The sequence below is a fragment of the Geotrypetes seraphini genome, chromosome 13, assembly GCF_902459505.1.
Source record: "Geotrypetes seraphini chromosome 13, aGeoSer1.1, whole genome shotgun sequence".
Classification (NCBI taxonomy): Eukaryota; Metazoa; Chordata; class Amphibia; order Gymnophiona; family Dermophiidae; genus Geotrypetes; species Geotrypetes seraphini.
In genome coordinates, this window is record NC_047096.1 from 77,746,848 (window position 1) to 77,772,210 (window position 25,363).

Here is a 25,363-nt window from a genome sequence, read left to right on the forward strand (position 1 = left end):
GGGGCAGGAGCAATGCCCATTCTTTCCTACCTCATGCTCTCCTTTGCATAAAATGAACTCTGAAACTACTGATGGTAATTCTGTGAAATTACTGCTAGGGATCAGGTGGCCATATATGGGCATTTTCCCAATATGGCAGCCTGACTACTAATAGTAGAATCACTGTATTACTGCTAGAGGTCTCAGTGGCTGTTTTGTTTTCTGGGATAGTACTAGGTGGGAGCAAATGTGCATTGCTCTCACCCCGATAGATGCCAGAGACCCCAAGTAAGTCCAGAGTCTGGGTCAAGCGGTGGTGGGAGGGAGCTTGTGGACCCCTGCCAGACAGTTCATGCTCCAGGGGGTTAAGGAAGAGATTACCATGTGCTGGGTGGCCTTCCTTGCCATGGGGGTGGGGGAAGTATCTGGGGAGATTTTGTTAATATTGAAATAAAACAGTCTTAGACCCAGTTTTGCTACTTGCCAAAGGAAACAGCTGATTATTCAGGTCTGACTATGGGATGATGTTGTGTGAATGATATTGAGGAGAGGGTCTAGCTGTCAAAAGATCTGAATTATGTCGGAGGGATCTGGAATGCTGTCAAGTGAGAGTCTGGATACTATCAGAAGGAGAATTTGCTGATATAGAGTGGGGTTTGGTAGAGCCACAGGGATGGTTGGGTGCTGCTATGGGTGTGCTGTGTTTGACATTGCCACATTTAAGTAAAAATCACCACATAGATGTGGTAGTGTCAGACTTGACACATCTATCTAACAGGGGGGATCAGCATTTTTATTATTGCAGTCTTGTTCCAGTTGTTAAGCAAAGAGATGGTGCTAGGCAGGAAAGAGAATCCTATCATTTAATCTGGGCCTGCTATTACTAACATTCACTCTGCTTAATTATTGTTATGGTTTACTTTTTTACGTATTTGAACAGTAGAAAGCTTTAGAACAAATTTTGTGGCATGGACCCCAAGACTGCTTAGCACAAGAAGCAATAAGAGAAATATTCAGTCGGATCCTGGCCAGAATTATCTGGTTAAAGTTATTTGCATTTTCAACTCTCCATTCAAGTTATCTGTCTCTAGTGGCTGAATATCCTTGCTTAGGCGGATAACTTTTTGGCAGTCATGCCCACTTTTTAAAACGGATACATTTTCTGTGCTAGCGCTTTAAATCAAAATCTAAATAAATTGGAGAAAAAACCTATAAACTTAATTCACAATTTAAATAATATAACTCATAAAGTGAATTTATATAATAAACAATAATTATAAATCATTAAAAATGAAAATAATTTTAATTTTAAGAGTGCTCAGTGTGATATCTTATTCAAAACCAGCAGGTTATAAGAATAAAGATGTGTAATCCTTGCATCATTGCACTCACCTCCCTACCAGCCCTAATCAATTCAAGCAAACTTATACTCAAAAATATAAATTAATGAATACTTAGCTGAATTCACTGAATGTCAATTCGGTTGAAAGATATTGTAAAGTTCACCACTCATGAATAAGTCTGCTCAGACAGATTTTTTTATATCTTTAAAGGCTGATCATTGATGATAGTTGATTTGAAGCAATGAATTATTCCATGTTGTTTAAGCTGGTTACGAAATAGTATAGAATATAGTGAGCCTTCACCACAACCAGGAAGTCCAAATAGCAAATCAACGTGTAGCTAAAACATCTTGATTTAAGAACTCAAGTAAAGTGTCCAACTTTTCCTCAACACCGATCGTGTTTCGCTAAAAATAGCGTCATCAGGAAGAAAAAAACTTCGGGTCTCCCAAAAGAACAAGTGAACCGAATTCATTAATTTATATTTTTGAGTATGAATTGATTAGGGCTGGTAGGGAGGTGAGTGCAATGATGCAAGGATTACACATCTTTATTCTTATAACCTGCTGGTTTTGAATAAGATATCACACTGAGCACTCTTAAAATTAAAATTATTTTCATTTTTAATGATTTATAATTATTGTTTATTATATAAATTCACTTTATGAGTTATACTAGCGCTTTAAATGCCACAGTTAATCTGTTCAAGCAACTGACGCTGTGGGCACCACCGCGCAGACCCAATTCCTGCCCGTTTCACACAGGTGCCTGCTGGTGATAAGAAGGAAGGGCGGCCGTTGGGCTCGCGCCCTGCACTCACCTGCTGGAAGAGAAGTGGTTTAGCCTCCTGCGCCAGTGCAGGCATTTGCTGGAGGATGTGCGGCGGCGGGCGCGTTCCAGCGCTGCAAAACGTAGAGCGAGACAGGTGGAGTCCTGGTTGCCATGACGACCGTGCCCTTATAAGGAGAGCGGCGAGCTTCCATCGCAAAGGTCAGAGTTGTGAAAAGAAGAACGCCGAGTGGCGGATGGAAACCTGGAGCTGCAGCTGCAGCAATCCGGGATGACTTAATTGCTTTCAGGACCCGGAGGAGAATGCAAGCCTCCACCTTCCCTTCAGACACAGAAAAAGCGCCGGCTGGGACTGAGACCTAGGCAGAGTTACCGTTGCTGGCGGATTGATGGTTGCTGCAGTTTACATTGTGTGGATCTGTCTCCATGAGAGCAGGGAATGCCTTGGGTGGCCTGAGAGACCGGTCTATAACAGGTAATGGGGAATAAATGAAGCTTGCCAGCGAGCAGTTTAATTCACTTCATCATGCATAATATTCCCTTGGTCGTGGTTTGTTTTGTTTTTTGCATTTTTCGTGATAGTACCGTAATCAATCGTCTAGATTTTATTTTCTGCTAGGTGATAATTTTTCTGTATGCCATGTGATCATTCATTCAACAGTCTAAGAACCAGTTTTGCTACTTTCCAAAGGAAACAGTTCATTATACAGGTCTGACTAGGATGCACCTTTTCTCTTTCCCCAAACTTCTTTCATATGAAGGGGATATGAGGGGCTTTGAGGAGCAACAGAGGCCCTGTTCTTTGCTGTGCTGAAGAATAGTCCCTTTTCTAGCTTAATCTCGAAATGAATTTTCTCTGGGAACTGTTGTTGCTTTGTTTTTGTCAGTGATAGGCCATTGCCATAACCGATAATTCAAAGGTGAAGGAGAACAAAAACAAACCATGAAATCACTGTAACTAGGCCTGATCCACCTTTCTCCTTCTCATCTACCTCCCATCTCCCCTTCTCTGTGTTTTTCCTTTTTCTTCATCAGCTTCTCCTCACCTTCAGAGCTTCTCTGCACCTTCTCTAAACCTTCAGAACCCACATTATGACTTCAAGGTTTCATTCCTGCACCACACAAACTGTACAAATTCTGCAGAGCACAGCATTGTTCACCACCTCGACTAGCCATGGTTTAAGAAAGCATTATATACGTTTTGTTAATCAATACAACCTTACAGGTTAAAATTACCCACTGGGGCTGCAAGTCCACCCTGGGACTATGCCAGTCAATGTTTATGATCAGAGCTGCGATAACTGCTGTCAGAAGGAAATAGTTTTTCTACAATATGTGCAGTAATGAAACCCAGTGCCACAAACCCGGGCTTGTGATACTGCTATATGACTTGAGCAAAGAGAAGAGTACAACGGGGGATCGGAGATTGATCACTCCTTTTCCCCTTCATCAAACCATAATAACAGCATAAACATATGTGTGTGTGTATGTATAGAATGTGTATGTATATAATGTGTGTGTGTGTAAAATAACTAAGACAAACAAACTTAAATGGCATAAAACAGGCTGCACAATGCTGTTTATTGGTGACAACTTTAAAACCTGATCTAACAAATGAGAGGTTATTTACAAACAATAACCAAACGATCTGCCATTTTTTCTTACAGGAGTAGTTTCATTTTCTTCCATTTCCCCAGCTGCACCGAGGTCCTTCCTGTCTGCTGCAGAGCGGAAGAGGTCAGGTCCCTGCCATCTTTCCCCCACCATCAGTCTGGTGTCGGTCAACCCCACAGGGTAGCTCTCTTATCAGGGCTCTGTTATCTCATTCCATTACATTAATTTATTTTATTCCGCCAGTACTTTGCGGTTCTAGGCGGATTACAAAAGGAAGAGATTCTGGTTATTTCCAGAAGATTATAGGGAAGCTATTGGTTGTAACATTTGGAGTCTGGTGATCTCATGGTTTTCTTCCTATCTTTCCCATTGCACCCTTAGCTTATACTCCTCCACCACCATCCCTCTGTCAATCGGTGTACATCAGGGCTCTGTCCTGGGACCACTTCTTCCCTTGGTGCTCTATTCTCCTTCCAAGACTACCAGTATCGCCTCTATGCAGATGACTCACAGATCTATCTCTCTGCACCTAAAATCTTGACAGACATTCAATTACAGCTTTCAACCTGCTTGTCTAGCATCGCTACCTGGATGTCTCACCACCGTCTAAAATTAAAACTGAGCTACTTATCTTTTCACCTAAATCTGTCTCTCCTCTTCTCCCATTCTCTCATTCTGTAAAGAAGGCCCTTATCCTCCCTGTCTCTTTGGCTCACAATCTCGGGGTAATCTTTGACTCCTCTCTCTCTCTCCTTCTCTTCACATATCCAACAGACTACCAAAACCTGTTGTTTCTTTCTCTACAATATCGCTAAAACCAGACCCTTCCTTTTTGAGCATACTGCCAAGACCCTCATCCATACACTCATCACCTCTTGCCTAGACTACTGCAATCTGCTTCCGCTAAACCATCTCTCTCCCCTTCAATCTGTTCAGAACCCTGCTGAAAACCTCATATTCCATCAATGTCTCTATGCCCACATTACCTCTCTCCTCAAGTTACTTCATTAGCTCCCTATCCATTTCGGCATACAGTTCAAACTCCTCTTGCTGACCTACAAGTGTATTCACTGAGCAGCTCCTCAGTATCTGTCCTCTCTCATCTCTCCCTACACTTCCCCCCTCCCAGGCACTCCGCTCATCAGGTAAGTCTCTTATCTGTACCCTTCTCCTCTACAGCCAAGTCCAAACTCCATCCCTTCTACTTTGCTGCACCTTATGCCTGGAACAAACTGCTTGACTCAATACATCAGGCCCTGTCTCTGGCAGTATTCAAATCCAGACTCAAAATCCACTTTTTTAAAGCTGCTTTCAATTCCAAACTCCAACCCACCTGCTTTGCACCAATATCTGTCTTGTCTGTAATTTCCCCAACTGAGCACAGAGTATTGATGCATCTTCCTGTTCAGTTTGTCTGTCTTGACAAGCTTGTAAGCTCTTTGGAGCAGGGACTTTTTTCTATGTTTTGATGATGTGTAGTGCTGAATATGTCTAGTAGTGCTATAGAAAAGATACAGCAGCAGCAGTTAGGATCTGTGTACTGATAGCCTGGATTTGGTACTAAGCCCTGAAGCAGTGGTTACCGGCCACGAAACGATTTCGGCCTGGCCTGTTTGTGTTCAGTGGTTTTTACCATTAATCTTTCTCGGCTATTTTTTGCTCCCACTTGCTAAATTTAAACTTGTGCGAAAGTTTTTTGCCTGTGATGCTTTGGTGGAAGACTGTGGGTACATCTCTCCGTTTGTCTGAGGCTTTTCTTTCGCTTAAGTAATAAGCTAGCTTTCTTGGCTTGTGTGGTGCTTTTGTTTTGGAGTGATATTTTTGAATTTTTGTAATATTAATTTCCTGCCATATAAGCAAAAGCTAAAATTCTAGACAGATCTCCATGCCTATATTTAAGTTTGGGACCAATGTTCACCTTCTGATGAACATTGAGGCCATGCCTAGAAGGGCCTCCTTCTGAACAGGCTCTCCCCCCCAAAAAAAAAACAACCCTGCAACAAATTAAATTGCTCCACCATGCCCCAACAAACTCACCGAATGTTCTGCGCTGTTCTGATGCTCATAGGAACTCCATGGGAGGAGCAGGTAAACAAGCTTGTTTCTGAGGACCAGGAAAGATCGTGGACCTTGAAGGAGTTAGGTTTTATATGCACCCTGCTGATCCCTCCTAGGTGTCCAAGGAGAAGAGTCCCCTTTGGAATACAGTTGCCTCCAAGCCAATTTCAAAAATAAATTGCCCAAGTGAGCTGCCCACCTGCCCTCTCTCTGGGCCTATCCAGAGTAAAGGCTAAGCTTCAAGCCACACCACTATCTTGGTGGCAGCAAGGCTCAGCCAGAGCCTGTCATAGCTCACTCTGAAAGGGGGGCTTGGCTCATCCCCTCATTAACAGAGGAGGCTCCAGATGAGCTGTTCACCCTAGGCACTTCTAGCTCCTATTGTGCCATGGTAGGAAAGTGCAGGGTTCTAGAGTTGTGTTAATATTGGAGAATAGCAGTTTTAGAAAGTTGCATTACCAAAAAATGAGATGTACATGAAATTCCAACTAAGATCATAGATATCATTTTCAGATGTCAATAGTAAAGAAGGGAATATAGAAAACAGATGGATGCAGTGCCAGCCCTATACACTAAGCAACTATGGTTTTCTCATGTAGCTCTGCTTTTCAGCTTCTACTCCCTTATGTAAATGAGGCCCTACAATGGGTCTTTGCACATAGCTCAACATCCTTTTGCATCCCCTGCAGGCCACCCTGAACTAATGGTCATCTGCAAGTATTCACATATATTGAATTTTATAGTGGAACTTGGGATCCCTTACAATGTTTGTCTCAAGTGGAGAAAAGGTAGCTTAAACTGGTGACTAAGAGGCATATACAAGATAAAGATTGTAATCAGTTAGTGATTTTAGTGGCAGTTAATAACTTCATTCTCTGCTTTCTCATGTAGTAGAAGGTGATGGATGCCTATGCCAATGCTACTATAAAGCAGCATTTGTCAAAGTTTGGAAGGGCAAAATGGCTGTTAGGTAGTGAGTTCTGTCTATATTTGTTCTTACCTTAGGCATTTCATTTATCTAACAAAACCTTTCATCTTTCTGTTGCCCAAGCAAAAGTGCAAGCTCTGGAATTTTCCATTGATGGATGCTGGTGATGTCAAGTTGCTCTGGTGTCATGATGTCAGAGGGGCCTTTGTATAATAGTTGTGACTTTTGTTGCCATATTTAAAAAATTTCAATAACAATCCAAACAATTAAAAAGAACACCTCTTTTACATTCTCAGTTGGTTCACTCTGAAAATTTGTGACCGTGCCATTCTTTGTGTGTTCATTACATTGGACAGGTCTAGACCATCTGACATGACAGAGGGCAAGCACAGTGAGAATGTGAAGAAGGGATTTTCAAAACTATAAAAGTAGCAAATCGGGCCTACAGCACAAGGATCTAATGTGACAAAGCAATTCTTTGGGCAAAGTGACTTCTCAAAATATTGAGGAACACTCAGTCTGAGAGGTAGGCTATGGAGGCACCTTCCTGTGATTCAGATTACATTACATTACATAAATTCTTATATACCGCAGCTACCTTGCGGTTCAGTGTGGTTAACAGCTAAGAGATACTATTCCGCCTTGAACCTCAAGGTAACGCCGGAATAGAAATCACTAATGTAATGTAATGTAATACTAACCATATGTAGTATGATCATAACAAATTCATCAAAATATTTACCAAACATGTGGGTTTTCAGTAATTTTCTAAAGACTAGGTAAGAGGTTGAGCTTGATATACAAGTACTAACTTGTTTGTCCCACATAGCTGCCAAATATGCCAAAGTTTTACTAAGAAATAATTTGTAAACACATCTTTTTATAGATGAAAAATCAAAAAGTCGTATCACACGCGTTTTCTAGTAGCAAAATTGAAGCAATCTAAAAGATAGCTGGGTAAAAGTCCATTCAAGGCCTTAAAACATACACAACCAAATTTGAAAACTATTCCTTTATTGTCAACCAATGCAGTCTATAATAATGCTGTGACATGTGATCTGAAGATTATGCAAACTTTTCACTAGATGAAGTTCTTGTACTGGTTGTTTTTATTGGCTGATTGATTGGGATCTGCTAACCACCTTTGTGAAGAGGTTCACCCAAGGCAGTGTACAGCAGGTATTGTTTAACATAAAACTTACAAATTTTTACAGTATAACACTAGTAAAATGACCAAATACAATATAAACATAAATAGAATAAATGAGGTAAACTTGAAACCAACAAATTGGAACCTAATAACAAAGAGTCTTTGACCTGGGAGCCGCCGCATCAGCGGACTGCAGGGAACGATGGACAACTGGTCCGACCCAGCAGCGGCAATTCTTATGTTCTTAGTGCCATGAAACAGTATTAAAAAAATACATATTTAACAGCACTGAATTCAAATAACACAGGGAAAAAAAACACAAAAATGAAGGCAGAAAAAGACCTATCTACCTAACCATGCCATCCATCCCTTCCTCTCCTGTAGAGATCCAACATACTTGCCCCAAGCTTTATTGAACTTAGACACAATTTTTATCTCCACCAGGAGGCCATTCCAAGCATTTGCCACTCCTGTCCCCTTTCATCTTCGTCCCATGTCCCCTTATTTTAAAGTTTCCTTTTAGTTGAAAGAGACTCACCCTCGTGTATTTATGTCATGTAAGTATTTTAACGTATCTATCATATATTCCCTCTCCCGCCTTTCCTCCAAAGTATACATTTTAAGATCTTTAAGTCTATCCTCATCTACCTTGTGATGAAGACTGTCAACCATTTTAATAGCCTTCCTCTGGACAAAATCCATGCTGTTTATCTTTTTGAAGGTGCGGTTTCCAGAATTGTATACAATATTATAAATGAGTTCTTGCTAGAATCATATACAGGGGCATCAATATCTTTCTTTTTCCTACTAGGCATTCATCTTCTTTTGTACCTAAACATCCTTCTAACTTTCGCCATCGCCATCACCTTTTCAGTCTGTTTGGCTATCTTAAGATTATCCTAAGATTATCCTGTCACACAAACTATGACACCCAAGTTCCGCTCCTCTTTCATGCACAAAAGGTCTTCACCCCTTAAATTGTACAGTTCCCTCTGGTTTTTGCAGCCTAAATGCATGACCTTGCATTTCCTAGCATTAAATTTTAACTGCCAAATTTCAGAACAGTCCTCATGTTATCCACACCATCAGAGGGGTGTCTACTCTATTGCAAATTTTGGTATCATCTGGAAAGAGGCAAATCTTACCAAACAGCCCTTCAGCAATATCACTTTAAAAAATGTTTAAAAAAACAGGCCCAAGAACCAAAACTTGAGGCACACCATTGGTAACATCCCTTTCCTCAGAGTGATCTCCATTGACCGCTTCCCTCTATTGCCTTCCACTCAACCAATTCCTTTGGGGGCTATCCCAAGGGCACTCAGTTTATTTGATGCCTGTGTGGAATGCTGTCAAAGGCTTTGCTAAAATCTAAATATACCACATCTAGAATTCTCCCTCTATCCAATTTTTTGGTCACCCAGTCAAAGAAAGTGATTAGATTTGTCTGACAAAACCTGCCTCTGATGAATTCATGTCACCTCGGGTCCTGTAATCCACTGGAGTCCAGAAACTTTACTATTCTCATGTTTAAGAAATGTTCTATTAATTTACATGACACAGAAGTCAAACTTACAGGCCTGTAGTTTCTTACCTCTTTCTTACTTCCTCTTTTGTGAAGAGGGACCACATACACTCTTCTCCGGTCTTCCGGTACCACTCCAGACTAGAGAAGCATTGAAAAGGTCAGCCAGCAGAGCTGCCAGAACTTCTTTAAGTTCCTTCAGTAACTTATCTGGCCCCATTGCTTTGTCCACCTTTAGTTTAGCTAGCTCCTCTCGAACACAATCCTCTGAAAATCGTTCAGGGTCTACCACACCTTGCCTTTGTTTTCTCAGTCCTGCTCCCAGCGCTTTAGCAATTCATCTTTATCAGCTTCTGCATATTTCTCCCCTTCACCTTTTGAGTTTCACAATGCTATTTTTGCACTTCCTCCTATCTCTAATATATAGTCTTGTCCCCCCCATTTAACCGTGTCAGCTTTTTTTTTTTCTTCTATTTGCATCTTTGCTTTTCTGACTACTTGACTATCCTGTATTTTTTGCCTGTCTTCCTCTTTCTGCGATCTTTTGTAATATATGAAAGTTAACCTTTTTTTCCTTACCTTCTCAGCTACTATATTTGAGAATCAAAGCAACCTTCTTTTCCTCTTATTTATACTATATAATATGATGACCTTTTGTATGTCTATTTTATGCTGTTTTAAGATTATGTATGTATACCTTGTTAACCGTTTAGTTGTAAACGGTATAGAAATTTTTTAAATAAATAAATGTCAGCATTATACTAATAAAACATCTAATAAGCTAATGCCTTTCTACAACTTACTATGTCACTGACGGGCCAAGCGTAGATATGTAGTTGGGGACAAGAAGGATGGTAGAGTCATTTGGGATAAATTAGATGGGTGACTCGGCAGTGGCCAATCCAGGTCAATAGTACCTGGTCAAAATCCAAGGAGTAGCTTCCCTCGTGTCTTTCTCAATAACAGATTATGGACTTTTCCTCCAGGATATTGTCCAAACCTTCTTAAAACCAGCTTCGCTATCTACTCTTGCCAAAACCTCTGGCAATGCGTTCCAGAGCTTAACTATTCTCTTGAGTGAAAAAAAATTTCCTCCTATTGGTTTTAAAGGTGTTTCTTTGTAACTTCATGAGTGTCCCCTAGTCTTTATAATTTTTGACAGATTGAAAAATCAATCCACTTCTACCCATTCTACTCCACTCAGAATTTTGTAGACGTCAATCATATCTCCCCTCAGCCATCTCTTTTCCAAGCTGAAGAGCCCTAACCTTTTTAGTTTTTCCTCATATGAATCACTCAACCTCTATTGCTAACCTAACCTAAAGCAAGACTTACTAAAAGGTGCTATTGGCATTACCATGCTTTATCACGCCTTAATGTGTGTGGCTTATCAATAGAATCTTTTGAGTACGGTAATCATGTATGTTAAACAACATGCATTCAGAATGAAGACTTGAAATAACATCTAAGTTATAAGAGGTCTCTTTACTGAGAATCATGCATATTTATGATACTTCAACCTCATTATTCAATCACGGGGATTAGTTCTATTCTTTAGGTGACAGTTTATATGTTTACAATAAATGAGTTCAAAAATTTAAATTATTGAGAATTTAAAGAACCCCCTATTTGGAGAAATTAGTTAAACAACATGGTGGCATACTATAGTCCTCAGACTGTGTGAGACAGGGAAAGCTACTCGGGTACAGTGAGTAACTCACCTTCAGCTACGATTGAAAAGGCACAAAATAAAAACAATTTTTTCTTTATTATTTAATTATATTTTTCTTAGTTGTAGATAGGAGGAGGTGGACCTCTCTTTTGCTGGCTTGTCTTGTTTTCTTTACTGTGTGATTAATTGGGGAGAGGGATGAACTGAGTATTGGGTTTTATTTTTTGTACTTTAGTTTGTTATATAGCACCATAAAAACATTTTTTGAAAAATGGAAAAGCAGGATCTAAGTATTTTAAGTAAATGTAAAGGTCAATTGGAATTGAAACAACTTTCAGAATATTTATTGCTCGGTCTTCCCATGCTTTCTGCAATTGTCTCTGTGTTTCTCATTTGATATTCACTACAGTGTTCTTCTACAATGAATCATGCCTATAGTACTTGTCAGTCTTTATAGACCATGGGTGTGGGGGAGAGTGGAGTATATTGATGCCATCTTCAGATGCACTTTGCTCAGTCTGGTTTTCTGCCAACATCTGGGGCAGTGCTTTGCATAGACAAATATGAAGGGAATCCTTTTACAGTATTTGTATTTGAGGTCTAATTATGGATTTTAAAGGGACAATTTCTGCTCATAAAACAAGACATTCTAAGTAAATGAAATAAATCAGTAATGTCCATAAAAGTTAGCACAAATACAGTTCTTAGAGCATGACAGACTGACCAACACACAAGAACAAATTATATAGACAGATAAATTGTGTCTGAGGAAATGGAAGCACAGGGTGAAGAAATAGCTCAAACTAACAACTCACAGTGCCCATTATAATCCTTTGACTGTCAAAGCAATATTGTACTATTGTCTACTAAGCATGATTGAACTCCTGCCACATATAAAGGTATAAAGTCTTCTCTTTCTATATCATTATGGGCTGAAATACCATCACATGTAGAGTGGTAGATGTAAGGAAGTATATTTATTTTTCCTAGGGGAGAATTTGCATGTGTATCCTGGCAATGAAACAGCTGTAAGTCAATTTTCTCTGATTTATTAGGAAATAGTGAGCAAATACAGGGAAGAAATTGATTAGAAGCAGCTTCATTTTCAACTTAAAATATTCTCAAAGCTAGTATAAATTTCTCTAATAAAACTTTAACCATTACATTACAAGTTCTGGCTTGCACTCCTAAATGCTACAAGAACTTCTTCTAGCTAAGCCAGCTGTAAGATAAATATTCATAGCCTTACGTAACTCTTACAGGGGTGCAAAGCATGACCATTTTCACATAACTGTTTTTCACAGAAAAGCTCAAGGACCATGTCACTGCAGAGTTCGCCCACTATGAACTCTATAGCAGTGTTTCTCAACTTGGTCCTGGAGTACCCCCTTCCCAGTTAGGTTTTCAGGATATCCACAATGAATATGCAGGAAAGGAATTTGCATATAATGGAGGCAGTGTATGCAAATCAAGTTTATACATTATTCATTGTGGATATCCTGAAAACCTGACTGGGAAGGGGGTACTCCAGGACCGAGTTGAGAAACACTTCTCTACAGTATACACAAACAATACTGCTATGCGAGTAACTGCCAAAAACGGAATACATATAGGAGTTCCCTATCCACCGTTAATCAACTCCAAGATTTTATTGTAAGCTACTCATTTATCAAGGGGTCCTTTATAATTTCAACAAAGATTCCTGATGCAGGCTGAGAGGTCAGAACACAATCGTGTTGAGTCTTGTTTGAATTAAAGATTTTTATCTCCACTGTGTTTGGCATTTGCTCAGAATTATTGGCATAATTAAGAGTTCCTTTCCAAATTTAATAAAGATTTACTATCCCACCTATCAATAAAATTAAGTGGCTTACATGCTATTCAAGGGGATCATGTGCAGGATTTGAGACAAGTAGTGGGGGAGGAGGGTAGACTACAAAATTCAATAGAATGAGGGGGGGGGAAGAAAAGAACATTAAGTAATCTGAGCATCCAGGCAGCTCACACGGCTCATATAAGGCAGGGAGGGGATGGTCAAGTACAGTATAAGCGTCCAAGTAAAGAAAAGTTCAAAGCAGACCTTAAAACTTATCTAGGGACATCTGGAGCCTAAGGTGATGTGAAAGCATGTTCCACAGCTTGGGGCCCTGTATAGAGCAGATGGAATTGCATGTGGTGTCTGTACAATTTTGCAGAAGAATGGTACAATGAGTCTTTTTTTTATTGTGAAGAGCTTAGCATTCTAAGGGGGCAGTAAAGAGTTAGAAATCTAGAAAGATAAGGCAGTCCTTTACTATGAACCTTGAGGACTAGAAGTAAAATCTTATAGGTGATACAGTGGGAAATAGGCATCCAACGAACAATCTCAAGCAATGGAGTGACATGATGATCTTATCTTTGATGTCTGTTAATGAGTTTGATAGCTGTGTCTGGATGATTTGTGTTTACTGTCTTTGAGTTTAATACTTTTGTATAATGCATTGCAGTAGCCAAGTTGACTAATGACAGAGTGTATGAGGAGGTTGTAGGATAGAATGAACAGAACGAATTAATCACAACTTATAAAAAGATATTTGGGTTGTGAAGGATATGGAACTAATAAGGATTACCCTTATCACACAGGTAGAGGTAATTAAAGGAATAGGCATGAGTTTTACTCCTGCGATCCAAGATGACAGATTAACTGTTTGGCTGAGTATTCTGCGTTAGAGTGCTCGCCTAATTTTGTTTCTTCTTTTCCAATTACCTGCAATATGCCGAAGCAGAGAGGGCGCAGTGCCACTGGAGCCTCGCAGCATTCGGGCCCAGCCGGTCTCGGCAACATTGACGAGCTCCTGTGCCGAATGCAGGACATCACAGGAGCGTCGGCACGCTCTTTGGAGATGGGCCGGGGTAAGACGGAAGCATTCTCCATGGGCTTAGAAACCACCTTGAGCCCCGACGCTGGAGTGCTTTCCCCTCCTCCCCGAATTGCCAGCTCCCCGCGGGTGGAGGAGCCATCAGAAGTCGATGAAGGACTCTTTCTGGAGGCTAACGAGAACTTAGAGGGGAGCATGGAGTTGGAACCCCTGTATTCACAGGGTATTCCTTCGGAATTTAGGGACTTGCCAACACCACGGCATGTCTGTGAGCAGAAGAGCTGAAGCCAGGAGGGAACTTCACTTGGTGAGAACATTGACCTTTCATCAAAAAACTTTTCTTTACTTTAAAGAAATCCCAAGAAGTAACTCTTGAAGCTATTTGGGATCTTGTGGCGGATTTAGCTAAAACAATTAATCCTCAGCTCTCTCAGTTAGAGCATAAAATTAATACTCAAGAAAATGAAATTAAGAATATTAAAGTTGATCTACAAGATTTGAAAAATTCAACATTAGATTCTTCCCAAGAAATGAAAGTTTCCAAACAAATTACAGAAACACTGGTGAGAGATAATATCAACTTAAGGAGAAAATTGGAGTCTTTAGAAAACTTTTCCCGCAACAATAACCTTAGACTCATTAATCTTCCTAGAGTTACGGCAGCAATTCCGAGAGATATGTTGAAACGTTACATGATGGAGGTGTTGGAAATTACTGAAGAATTGTTACCCCCATTCACCCAAGTGTATTATTTACCTATTAATAGGGAAGAAAAATTAAAGGAAGATGATCAACAATTGCTTAATATATCTACAATCCTGAAACTTTCAGATAGGGAAGTCGCAAAGCTGGCAACACTTCTTTTTAAAGTTGCCTTAGCACCGGATAAGAACTAGCTATTAAGACTTTTCTTTAAAAATAGACAGGCAGAATTTCTAGGGTATAAAATACAAATGTATCCAGATCTGTCACGAGATACACAAAAATGTCACCGTGAATTTTTGTTGTTAAAGCCAGGTGTTATGGCTCTTGGGGCGACTTACTTTCTTCATCACCCATATAAATGTGTGATAGTGCATCAAATGCAAAAATATGTTTACTTTGATCCTAGCCAACTGACAAGCTTCTTGTCAGCGGCTCGACTGAAAATGGGAGGAGGAATATGAAGTGCTCTTAGATTGTTTGATCTCCTGTCTCAGCCAACATAATTGTTAGTTTATTTGTATTTCTTAGTTATATTCCTGCTGATTCTGCATCTTGGACCCATATTGAGGACTTGAGTTAAAGTTAAGAAATACTGGGTTAGTAGATTTTAATTTGAATTGTATTTTATTTCCTGTCTAACTTTACCTTTCTGTACAAGTGGATACTTGATATGTTATTGAAAAATGATAAATAAATACATTTTTAAAAAATGAAACAAAGGAATAGGCATGAAGGAGAGCAGAATAGGAGTGGTGAGTGTTTTTAAATAGGACTAATTTGGATTTACTGGGGTTAAGAAAAAGTGTATTGCAAGTCAGCCAGAGCCAGATGCTCTAAAATCATCGTTAAAATACTGTGGGTTGCTATGGTGGCGGTAAATTGTCTGATTTGAAAACAGCAATCAGTGTTAAAACAATTTCACATGCAAATGAGTTTCATGGGGCCCTTTAAATTCCTATGGACTTTGGGGCAGTTACCGCAGCAGCCGGTGCTGTTGGGCTCTGTTAAAGAAGGGGTTACTTTGCTCTCAATGGATGGGAGTATAGGCTCAGTTAATTCTGAATTCCAGGGGATAGTAAGGGATTTAAGGTCAAGGTGATTATCTTTGTATAGTAGGTCATTTTAGCAACTTAGAGTGCCAATTTGTAGGAGTGAGCAGTACTATTGTAAATAGCTTTAGAGGAAGAATTAGAAGAGCTTCTCTATTTACATTCAGCCTGTCTTCTAATGTGGAAGAGGGCAGATGTGTATCAGGGTCTTTGAATCTACGTGAGAAGCTGGAGGGGTGTGAAATAGGGGCAAGAGTATCCAGAAAAGCATGGAGAGGAGAGTTCCATGTATCAGCTCTGACATCTAATCTAATCTAGTCTTCAATTTATATACCGGATCATCTAATGGAAGCTTAGAGAAGTTGTCAAGATTAGATTGGTTTGTAAAAGAAGAGAATCGGGGTAATTTTTATTTAGGTCCCTAAAGATTGAGTGAGAGGAATGATATTTATTCTGAGTGGTGATAAATGTAGTCTACAAGAAGACAGTAATCTTTCCAGGGTAGAGGGAGATTAGAGAAGTTATTTAACTGGTGAGGTGATGTAGAATTGAAGCAAATCAGATCTAGTATGTATCCACATGTATGGTTGGGTCCCATAACATGTAGGGTGAGACTGAAGTCAGAGGTGAGTTGGATGACATCATTGGTGAATGGGGACAAATGGTTCTCAAGGTGAAAGTTAAAGCCACCTAGGATGATATGTGATAGTATGTGATAATTTTAAAATGGTCAATCGGGTTGAAAAGGTGATGGTGAAAGCTAGAAAGATGCTTGGGTGCATAGGGAGAGGAATAGCCAGTAGGAAAAAAGAGGTAATGATACCCCTGAATAAGACTCTGGTGAGACACCATTTGGAATATTGTATACAATTCTGGAGACCCTACCTTCAAAAAGATTTAAACAGGATGGAGTCGATCCAGAGGACAACTACTAAAATGGTTGGTGGTCTTCATTATAAAACATATGGGGACAGACTTAAAAGATCTCAATATGTATGTATACTTTGGAGGAAAGGCAAGAGAGGGGAGATATGATAGATATAATATGTGACATAAATGTGCATGAATAAAGTGACCATACGTCCCATTTTCAACGGGACAGTCCCGTTATGGGACCGACCATCCTGTTGTCCCGACCCACCGCTTTGGGACACCGAAATGTCCCGTTTTCAGGGACAGCATCCCAAAGCTGTGCGCGGGGACAAAGAACCGGCGATCGCTTCCCCTCCTGCGCTAAAGCCTGCCTCCCTCCTTCCCTCCCTACAGCGCCGAAATGGTCAGGTCTGAAATCACTCTTCCTATTCTCAGGGCCGGTATCGAGAGCGGCAGAACATCGAGCGATGCAGGCAAGTGGGAAAGTTCCGTGGCTTCTCTCTTTGGTTTTACCATCCAGTTTAGCATTACTGGCGCAGCCGAAGGCAGGGCTGATGGCAGCTAAGAATTGCCTCCAGTCTCGCAACAGCACTGGAACACTCTGAGGGACTTCTATACCATTCAGGCCTATTAAGTTGGGGAAAAGAGGGGAAGTACTGGAATGGGATGTGGGAAGATGGTGGGTTGGCTGGCTCAGGAAAGGGGAGAAAACTGCTAAATCAGACAAGGAAGAAAAAAAGGAACACAGGAAGATGCTGGACATGAAGGTTGTAGGGTAAAGGAAAAAAACCAGACATGACAAGTAGGAAGGCAGGTGGGAGATGCTGGATACAAAAGGAGAGAGAAGGAAAAGGGAGAGGAATGAGAGATGCCAACTCTATGGGAGGGAGAGAAAGGAAAGGAGATATCAGACCATGGAAGGGGAGGGAGAGATGGCAGGGCATGGGGGGGAGAGAGAGGAAACAAATGCCAGACCAGAGGAAAAGGAGGGAGATAGATGCCAGGGCATGGGGGAGGGGAGGGAAGGAGATAGAGATGTCAGACCATGGGGTGGAGTGGGAAGGAATGAAGGAAAGGAGAAGAGAGATTCCAGAGCATAGGGAGACAGAAAAATGGAGAGAGGAGAAGCTGAAATGAATCATGTACAAAGGAGACAGTTTATGGAAGGAGCATAGAAAGAGGGAAGATACCATATGGAAGAGAGAGAGGGCGGACACTGGATGGAGAGGGCAGAGAATGGAAGGGGTGAGAGAGGGTGAACAGTAGATGGAAGAGGTAGAGAGAGGGGGACAGACACTGAATGGAAGTGTAGAATAGAGAAGGGACAGACGCTGAATGGAAGTATAGGGGAGAAGAGGGACAGACGCTGAATGGAAGTGTGGGGGAGAGGAGGAACAGATGCTGAATGGAAGTGTGGGGAGAGATGGGACAAACACTGAATGGAAGTGTGGGGGAGAGGGGGGCAGACTGAATGGAAGTGGGGGAGCAGATGCTGGAAGGAAGTGGGGAAGAGAAAGAAAAAAGGGCACATGCTGGATTGAGGGAAGAGGATAGAGTTAGATACTGGAAGGGGTGAGGGAAAGAGGTGGCAAGCTATAGGTAGACACAATGAAAGAGGGAAATTGAGGACTGAATAGTAAGAAAGAATTTAGACAGAGGCAGAAAATAAATTGAGAAAGAAGAACAGGAGGAAGGGAGCGTAGAGAGAGATGCCTGAGCAGGGGGGAAGGGGGGAAGGGGAGGAGACTAGATACCAGACCTGGGAGGAGGAAAAGAGGAAGGAGACAGATACCGTGTCTGAATATTAATAGATGTCCCGTTTTGATGAAAAAATAAATGGTCACGTTATGCATGAACAAGTCCCTTTCAATTGAAAGGAAACTGGAATGAGGGGGCATAGGATGAAGATGAAAGTTTCTATGGGGATAGACTCAGAAGTAACCTCAGAAAATACTTTCACGGAAAAGGTGGTGAATGTGTGAAACAGCCTCCTGGTGGAGGTAGTGGAGAAAAAAAAGTGTATCTGAATTCCAGAAAGCTTGGACAAGTATTTTGGATCTCTGGGGGAGAGGAAGGGACAGTAAATGGCATGGTTAGGTAGATTGGATGGGCCATATGAACTTTGCCTTAATTTTTCTATGTATCTATGTTTCTCTGATGGGTTGGGGAGATTGTCTATGTATCTATGTTTCTGTGATAGGTTGGGGAGATTGTAACAGTGGTCAATAAGAATTGACTGAAGTTCGAAAGAGCTAGGTGCTGGAAGAGGAAGTTGATGGAGAAGAAAATAGATGGAGGGTATGGAAAACAATCAGAAACTAAGGGACTCTTTCAAAGTGCTGAGATTAGATTGAAATCCTAATAGGTGAAGATGGGAGGGATAAATTATGGAGATTCCTTCACCTCGGTGGGAGGGCAAGTTGTTTGTGTAGGTAAGAGGAAGTGTGTCTTAGTTTATGTAAGCAGTATCAGCTGCAGTAAGCCAGGTTTCTGTTATTAAATCTCACAATCTGAATCTGTCTAAGGTCTGCTATGAGATGTTTGTTTTTAAGGGAACAGCAGTTAAGTAGGCCAATTTGTAGGAAAGAAGCATTATGAGCATGGTTTGATCTGAGAGAAAGAGTAGCAGAAGAAAGATAGTTTTCACTTGGGGCATACTGGTCTATGATTAGTATGGAGTATCACATGTATAGAAAACTCTGTGGAAAGAGACGTAGAAAATATCAGGATCAAGATTTCATAATGCAAAATGGGGTGCACACTTGGGGTGTGCATGAAGGAGCACACAAAAGAACACGACTTGCTCCCTTTAGTTAAATGCTGCATTGTATAGCAGTGACATCAAAAAGGGTTGCCACAGGAGAAGGAACCTGTGATTGAAAGTAGATTGTAGGAAAATTTCAATGAAGTGAGTGTTTGAGGTGGAGGTAATTTTTAAACATTTTTAGGGGCATTTTCAAAACTCTAAGAAGCATGTCTGAAAATGGAATAATTTGGCACTTGGATGATTTTTTCTCACCAAAACAAACTGGTTTGATGTCTATCGTTAAATGCACACCTCAGCTTCCACCCATCCCAAAGCTGATCTTTGATTTATACATAGGCTTTTCAGCCAATTAGGAGGTGAATATCACAGCTGGAATAATTATCGTGCTCTGCCTGATTTAAGGATTTTAGAGGGTTGGTTTGTTTTGTTTTTTTAAATTATGATTTTATATTGCTATGTTAGCTGTTATTTTTTCTAATTTTAGCATAGACGTTTTGGGCCTGTATGCTCAAAACTCACTGTGCCTTTAACAATCGACGCTAAAGCTATTTTAACCTGTTTTGCATCTAAGTACTTCAGCTATCGACAGTGGTGTAGCGAGGGTAGAGAGCACTCAGGGCAGAGGCGCACTTCCGCGTCCCCCACCTTCTGATCACCCCTCCCTCAAAATCCTGGTGGTCTAGTGCGCTGGAGGGTTCAAACCAGAACCCACCAACACCGCCCCTCCATATCTTTTGTCAAAAATCAGGCAGGAGGGATGCCCACTCCCTCCTGCCTTGAAGGAATGTATCTTCAAAATGGTGGCACTTCCCCATTCCGGTGCATCATGGATGCACTGGAAGGGGCCTAAGGTCTTCCAGTGACAATTACCCTCCCCCCCCAAAAAAAAAACACCTTTAAATTGAAGATCAGCAGGAGAGATGCCCACTCCCTCTTGCCGCCAGGGCCCCTCCATGAATTCCAAACACCCCCCCCCCCCCGGCATACCTCTAATTTGAAGATCGAAAGAAAGGATGCCCTTTCCCTCCTGCCACCAGGAGGGCCCCACTGTGAACTCCTGAATCCCCCCACTCTAAATTGAAGTTTGGCAGTAAGGATACCCAAATGAGCTTGGTAAATAAATCAATGGGTGGGCTAATATTTTCTTAAAAACGCTAGGACCGGCTGATAAATAATTATTTATTTTTCTAAGCTTACTTGACACCATGATTCTATCTATCTATATGTTTTGGGGTGTTTTTTTTTTGTTTTAAATGTTAGATGTAAAGTGATACACGATGGCGAACTTCACTTTCTAGTGTAATTAGCAGCGTTTTTATTTGATCCACTCCAGCATTTAAATGGCACTACATAAGTGTTGACAGCCTTGAGCTTGGAAGTCACATACTTGTGTACTCAACTCAGTTTTGCTTGTCAGTGGACAAAACATTGTTGCTCACCTATAACAATTACCTTCTGTAAACAGCAAGATTGATCAGCATACAGTCCCTACTATCAACTCCAAAAGTTGCTTAAATTGAGCTTTGGAACTAACTGAGAAGCTGAGAATACTGCTGCATACAGGAAAGACTATGCATACTGAGTACTGAGCTCTGGGAGAACTATTGCATCCTGGAGATGTGCAACATCACCCATCTGTGTGCCTGACTCAGTCATGCTGTCTATGGAAAACATCTGTTACATACAAGTTTCATGGAAACTATTGAATCCTATGTGATGTTTGCTATTGATAGGGAAACTTGTAAAACTTGTATGCCTTATCTGTCATTAGTAGCAAGGCTGCTATTGCATAATGATCTATCTGAGGTTCTTTGTGTTAATTTCTATTCACTTCCCTCCTCCCTGCTCCCCCCCTTCCCTCCAGTTGCTTTTCACTTGGATAATTCCATAGATTGTAGTATTTTTCATTCTTAGGTTGCTGACAACATCAGGGATGTAGACATCTTATCTCAGGTACTGCAGAGAATCATTGAGAGTGCAGGGTTTGAATGTTATCACACGTTGCCGGGGTTTTCAGGTCCTGCCCTTTTTGGCCAGTGATCATTGAGATACTGACATATTTGTATAGAGAACTTGGCTTTCATCCTGGATTCAGGCAAAAAGGGAAACAGCTTGACATGCTGCTGCTGTTGTGCCATCTCCAGTGTTGCTTTGCACTGCCCTGGCTATGGTACCAAAAGACTTCAATCACTTAAGAAGCTCTTCATGACAGTGAGATTTCATGCTCTGTTTGTGTCTGTTCTTCCTAATCCTTGCCTTTTTCCTTTTCCCTCCTCAGCAGTTGTTCCAAGATGTTGTTCCCAGCACGCTTGCACAGTACAATGCCATACCTGTGTGCCCAGATAACTCTCCATCGGTAAGGAAGTCCCCAACAGAGAATAAACAGGGTGATAGAGAAAGGACAAGTGATAGAGGAACATTTATAAGCAAAATACATGTCTAGCCCATTGGAAGTTCATTGACTAAACTTTTAATAAATAAAATGTAGGCTGAAGTTAAGGCTTAGTGGAGTATATGGAATAGCAGGAATAAATTCTGAGAACAACTGAGTAACTTTGCATACATCAAATCCTCCTCTGCCGCTCTCTGTCCTGCATGACTGGCTGGAGGACATCCTAACCCCTCAGGTTCTGGGTCTGGTGATATGAAAGACAACAGAGTAACAAAAATGTTGTCCCGCTTTAAACAGTTTTATAGCTGAAACACTTCAGAACCGGGTTCTTGTTTTCCTTTTCATGAAATTTCCCAGCCATACATGCATACACCTTGTATATGTTTTGTACACTTGTGTTCTCCCAGTTTTGAAGTATCGGTAGTTCCTCATGGAGGTCACTTGGTATACCCCCAGTGCTCTGTGCTCTATGTTGTTCACGTCTTGTGTACTTCATGTGTTGATGAAGGAGCCTGAGGCTGGAAGATGTGATAGCTGATTATACACCTCTGGGCTGGATTACACTATTTTGTATTGGTAACACTGTATTACTACGAAAGTGCCATTCTCCAACCTTTTTAAAGAAGAGATATTCTAGTTTAGTAACTTGTTTCCTTAGAATCAAATTTTATAGCTGATCCCAGTTTAGTTTCTGTAACTAGTAAGGAAGTGCTCAAGATTGGAAGGAGTGAGTGAGCGACATCATTCTGCTTGCAATATGAGACAACCGGCCTTCTATATCGTATCCAGCTGTAATACCAGTGGAGTTTAAAACCTGCCCCAAGTTAGCCTAAATGTAGTAGAATTTACTTTTTTTCATGCTTGGCAGGATGGAAGTTTTGTTCAGGTTGGAATTCATGTGCTCTTATAATTAGGTTTGTAAACATTTGATATGTTATCTGTTTTAGGGAGTGTATTTCCATGTTAAGAATTTGGAAGGATAAGACTGGAGACCATTTGGGCATGGTCTCTATGGGAAGAGTTTGTCATTTCTGCATTTATTGTATATGCCATACTTGTTTCTGTTTCACCAGCCTTCAACTATTTGGGTCTATATTGTACCCGTTTGTGCCACACCAGTGTATACTTAAACATTGTGTGCCATACCTCCTGTAATGGACCATTGTATTCTACTTTTAAACAAGAAATGTAAGGACTCTTATGCTGTAGAAATTCTGTACTGTCTGTCTTTATTTGGCCAAATGACAGCATTAGTCTGTTGTATCTGTCAGTGATGGGTCAGTCTCCGTTGTAATATGGTGTGCCTTACTTGTTTTTTTGCTGCAGACTGGATAATAGTGGAGGCCTATTGAGAGGGGAAAAGAAAACAAAGAGAAGGTGGGAGCAAGGAAGATAGAGGGGGAGTGAATGATGTGGTAGAGGAGGCAATGGGTTAATAACCAAGCTGGCTGCTTCCTTGTTAATCTGTTAAATAAGGTCAGGCATCTGAACACTTCCTGCAATACTTTTATGAGTCATTTTTCGTGAGGTTCTTTTTAGCTGTAGCACTTGAGACTATATAATGAAGATGATTTTTCAGCAGTAAGAATAGATATAACTGCAGGGACTCATGGCCAGCCTGTTTGTCGCTCCTTAATAACCATAAGTAACCTTTTTCATTGGAGAGTCTTGAACAGAATTCATATGTGTACCTTGCCTTCTAAGTATGTGTCTGTATGTAAATGCAAAGCAGGAATGCTATGGCCTTTCTCCTCATTCCCCTAAGTTCGCTAGATTGAAGGATCTTTTAATTACCAAGCACACTTAAATAACTCTAGGCATTTTTCTGAAATGTAGCCTAAAGAATTTGGTAATTCTGGTCTGCCACATCTATAAGAGATGCTATGTCTCAAGGATCAGAATGTTTAATTAAATCTAATTCAACCTCAGGGCCATCCTTATCACTAGATGTCCTAGGTAGATGCCTAGGATAGCAGGTATTGGCATTGGGGCATAACTAGAAAAAAAAAAGTAGTATAACAGCATCCTGAAGGCCAGCTGCATCATGCCTCCTCCATCAGATGGCTTACTTTGGAAGAGGTGGGACCCTGCAAGCCATGAATGTGCACCGTTTTCAGAGGCCTGCCCCTATGTTACTTTCCTTTTACATGCATGCAACTCTGGTGGAGGTAGGATAGTTGCACCTGTAGTGGAAGGGAGTAGAGCTGTTGGACACTTTTGGGTGACTGATAAGGAAAGAGAGACATACTGAACACCTTGTGGGGTAAAGGGAATGCTTGTCACCTGGAGGGGGGGGAGGGAAGGAAGATACTGGACCCCTGTGGTGGTGGTGGGGGGGTTAGGAAAGGGATGAGAAATTCTAGATGCCTGTAAGAAAGGAAAGGAGAGATGATGAGCTGTGGAAGAGGGATAGAGAAAGGAAAGGGAGATGTTGGAAATATGGGGGCAGAGGGTGTTGAATAGAGCCGTGGGCTACGCTGCAGGGAGAGAGGGACTAGGGCCTTGAGCCACCTGGAAGATAGCGGGGACGAGCCTTGAGTTGAGTTGCCTGTGAGGTTGGGAAGGCTAGGGCCTTGAGCAACCTGGGGGTGGTGTGGTAAAGCCTTTAATGGTTAATGCATTGACAGGGGAGCCAATTTTGGTTCCTACTGCAGCTCCTTGTGCCCCAGATACAAAATAAGTACCTATATATACAGTAATATGTAAACCACTTTGATTGTAAACACAGAAAGGCAGTATATCATATCCCAATCCCCTTTCTTTTCCCTTTATCCACCCCAATGAAGCACAAGGCTGAAGGTTTGCTTAGGGTAAGGCAAGCCCAAGATAACCCTGCCATGCTCTGCTCAATCTAGGACTTATATATAGGGTCAATGGAATCTTGCTGGGATTACTTAGTTAGACTGACTTTCCTGTTTCTTGTGATCTCTGTTGTCCCCAGCATCAATCATGCCAGCCCTTGATGTTGGTCTTTCATTTGTGTTCTGTGAGATTTAGCCTTAATGCAATAAGGCCAAAGTCAACTAAACATTAAGGCCACTAACTTTAAACACGTCCTCTCATTCTAGGTTTATGGCCAATTCATCATAACTTCATTTATCTACTCACTGCCAATTTGGGGAAGGATCACCATACCATATAAACTCTGATTTTTTTTCTACTCTGTACATGATTAGTTTTTTTGCCGGGAAAACACTGAGGAGGCAGAGTTTTTTATGCTGTTCTCAAGTTGGCAGGTAGCAATCCTGGTTCAACTCCTTTCTGCATGGTTAACCATTGCTGCCTTTTTTTTTTTTTTTTTTAACCTCTTCCTTTTTTGGTACTCTTTCTCTCCCCCTCCCCCCAACCCACGTTGTTATACTTGTTTTTTGTCTGTGATGTGTTTGTGTTTGGGGGTGACCTCTCTATTTTTAATACACCTCTTCTTCCCTCCCAGTGGCGAACTTTAAAGTAGTCAAGGGATAATGGCAAAGCAGGACAGCAGCCCAATATCTTTAGGACGAAACTATAAGCAGGAAACTGAGTCATCTGTTGTATGAAGCTAATTGTATAACAAGAACAGATCTTAATGGTATTTTCTTTTGTTATTTTTATTAGCAACCCAACTACTGGAGCTTTAAGGTCAGTATTTCTGAATTTTCATGGTTTTGTAAAATGCATGTGC

The 25,363-nt window shown here is 41.0% G+C and overlaps 1 protein-coding gene across 17 annotated transcripts in view; it reads left to right on the forward strand.

The window, feature by feature from the left end:
* The first annotated feature begins 2,324 nt into the window (after window positions 1-2,324).
* Window positions 2,325-25,363, forward strand: part of SRCIN1 (SRC kinase signaling inhibitor 1) — a 223,107-nt gene continuing 200,068 nt past the window's right edge. For 13 of the 17 annotated variants that reach the window (XM_033918285.1, XM_033918281.1, XM_033918289.1 and 10 more), the window contains exon 1: window positions 2,325-2,586. The gene's annotated coding sequence lies outside the window, so the exon portion shown is untranslated. Of the gene's footprint in view, window positions 2,587-21,585; window positions 21,664-25,296; window positions 25,321-25,363 lie in introns of all 17 variants that reach the window. The other 4 variants (XM_033918280.1, XM_033918282.1, XM_033918283.1 and 1 more) reach the window with 4 other exon arrangements.